Source organism: Olea europaea, unplaced genomic scaffold (genome assembly GCF_002742605.1).
Source record: "Olea europaea var. sylvestris unplaced genomic scaffold, O_europaea_v1 scaffold1807, whole genome shotgun sequence".
Lineage (NCBI taxonomy): Eukaryota > Viridiplantae > Streptophyta > Magnoliopsida > Lamiales > Oleaceae > Olea > Olea europaea.
The window spans coordinates 35978-39406 of NW_019235819.1; positions in this window are offsets into that span (position 1 = coordinate 35978).

A 3429-nucleotide genomic window follows, 5' to 3' on the forward strand; every position below is an offset into this window, starting at 1 on the left:
GAAATATGAAAATAATAATAATATAAAACTATTTGGGGACCCAAATGCTATAAGAGACAATATTTGGTGACTGACAGGAAATTTGAGAGAGAGAGAGAGTCAATATGGTAAATGGTGCACGATTAAGAACCTTATTTCTCTGTTCTACTATTCCCAAAGAAAAATGGTGAATGGCGTTTGAATAACAATGAAAGAAAATTACAAAATACACCCTCGTTATAGGGTGAGTTAAAACTTTGCATACCATATTTTTTAAATTTATATTTTGTACATTATATCAGATAATAAAATAATAAACAAATTCTAAAATTTTTCAAATTTGTAATTAAAAATAGTTAAATACATCAGAATTAGCATAATAAAAAATTAATAAAATCACACAATTTGTATTGCATTATGTAACACTTTTTACATACCAATTTTTTAATTCATTTTTTCCCCAAAAGATTAAACTATTTCATTTTCTTCCATTTTTTTCTTTCTCGTTCATTTCTCTCTCCATAAACTAACATTTGATTGAGTCTTTCCATTGCATTATTTACATAATTTTTCATTTTCCTTTTATAAATTTTTTTATAAATTTTGTAAATTATATTTATATGTTCTTCACTTCTTAGAAGCTTCCTCTTAGAAAAGGAAAAAAAAAATTTAATCACAAAAAATATAAATAAAATTATTCATGCATCCTTGAAAAATTTCTAAGTTGCAAAATTATCCAACTTTAAATCGATAAGAAATTAGATTGTTTTAAATTTTCATGCACTGAACAAATAATTTTACATTTAGGAGAAAGTAACTAAGAATTTTATTTGTTTTACAATGTTTAAAGAGATAAAATAGAAAAGATTATTTCTACTGTAATGGACATTATTCTCTTAGTACTCAAACTGCATATATTTTATAATAGAAGAAAGAGATGGGAAAGATGGTAATTTGTGAAATGATGGTGTCTTCTAAAAGCTAAAAAGTATTCGGGTTTGTAATTTAAATGTGGTGTGGGCTTAGTCAAAATTGTTAAGTTAATTAAGATGTCAGTGTCCATAGGACCTTAATACCAACTTAAAAAAAAAAAATTAAAGCAACTGCACGATGGCCGGCAACAAGCGGCGGTATCCGATTCTGTGGACTGATATGATTCGATGATATCATCTATGACCGAGTTCGTCTCCAATTCAAATTTTAACTATGATAATATTTATGCTTAATTATAGCCCTTGTTTGATTGTCATTTTTGAGAAAATAATGTATTTTAAATAGTATATTGATAGGAAATGTGTGATTAAAAATTAAAGAAAACTTTTAGATTTACGTGTAATATTATTTTATTAAAAAATGTGTAGTTAAAAATAAGTTTTGAAAAAATGAATTTTTAGAAGAATGATAGTAAACAAGGGCATAATAAGTTACATTCATAGCATTTGTCATATTGTAAGAATAGTATAAATAGATTTTGGAACAAACATTTAGCAATCAATTCTTTAAGTACATAAAATTTTGATAGAGAATACATAACGGAAATTGATTGAAAGATAGAATAAGAAAACAAAAAACAATCCAATCATCTATGGCCATGTTGGTGTCGGTAAAAATTCTATCAAGAATTCTCTGTACTCATGGCTTTTCCAACAGCTTTTTCCAACATTAAAGAACCTACATGATAGAGACAACTAGCTCTTTGACTACCTTGCCAGACAAGCTTGTTACATAGAAATGCAATAATTTAATAACTCCTTAGAGCGGGAAGAAGGGGAGTGGTGACCCCTCCTTCCCGTGCTATATTATACTTGACGATGGCTCCATACTAGTACAATAACCTAAGGGCCCTCTATACGCTATGAGCTACTTGTGAGTTTAGAGTTATGAGATAAAGGAAGAGCATCGGGATGCTTGTACATTCAAGAATGTGTGAGCAAGAGGAAGAGCCCATTCCTACTGAATGGCGGGACGGAGGAGCGGTATGACCGTGACTCCATTCCTTCCTTCGGAGCTCCTACGCTCGTGCGCCTACCTACGGCTCACTCACTGCCTTGTTCTTGTCTATGTAAGTCGCAACACATTCATTTGTTGTTGATGGGTGAGAGGCAAAGCAGGAGCCCGGAGCATGTGCTAGTGAGGGGAATAATGGAGCAAGCAATAGGAAATGGCGCGAGCACCGTTGAATACACGTGATCAAAAGCAATGCCTCGCAGCATAGAATGTTATTACTTCTTCCTCTGGAATAGGCCATCCAAGGACTGGACAGCTCTCAATTCTTGAGCATGTTGGGAGATTAGGCGGCAGTCAAAAGAGCTGCTCGAAAGCTTGACGAACTAGCGAAAAAAGCTATATATTTTTACTAGTCAAGGGCTTTTCCCTTACCAGTCAAGTGGTAAGGTAGGGCGCTATTCGATGAAGAAAACAAACTTTAGGAAAGTGGTTCAAGTAGCTCAGCAAGTTAGAACAAAGGACTGAAAATCCTTGTGTCAGTGGTTCGAAATCGGGTAGAGGTAGTAGTTGGATTGTTCACGTGTCCTAAAAGGTACCCCATCTGGTTGTTATTGAAGCAATTCAATCAGGTAACACCTTGAGCAGTCCAGTCCCAAGAATATTTACTATAGTTGTTTACCACTCCAGGATCAAAAGATTATAAACTAGCTAAAGACCAGACATGTATCAAGGGCTCGGGCCTCATCGCATCCTTTATGAGTTGACTAAGTCTTTATAAGTCGAAACTCAACAAACTCGTTTCACGCTTCAGTACGAGAAGAACTACGATGGCACTATCATATGGAGGACCCCACATGGCTAATTCGAACAATTTCCTCAGATGACATGGATACTTCATATGGTTAAATGTCCTTTTCCCGATATGAAAATTTAGATAAATTTGAATCTTTCAATTGACAAGTCGAAATTTAGCTTCACCAACTAAACAGTGATTAGTCGAGCATAATTAAGCTCTTGTTTAATAGAATAGTTGACACCGTTGCATCTTAAGACGATTTTGATAAAGAAAAGGTTTATCCACACCTCAATACAATCTCAATAATTGTAGGACGAGTAGTACTTCATTTTTATCTATTATTTTAATAACAAAGGTCTGATCAACATTTGGATTTAATCTCTAGTCTTTAACATTAATCAATCTTCGGAAGAAGTCTTTGCTAAATTCAATTTCCTTTTTGTCCTTGTCGTTATGAACAAATTCCACAGAGCCCTATTTAAGTTAAGATGTCCTCAAAGAACCGTCTAGTTTTGTTGCTTGACGTACATCAATATTCTGATATTTTTGATAGCTACTTGCAACATCAAAAGGATTATATCTAATTTAAGATTCCCGTCACTAAATAGCAATACTACCTTGACCAATTCCTATACAGTACTCCTTTGAAAGTTTTCTCTCAATTTAACGGTTTTGACTCTAATTAAAAAAAAAAAAAAAAAAAGGTT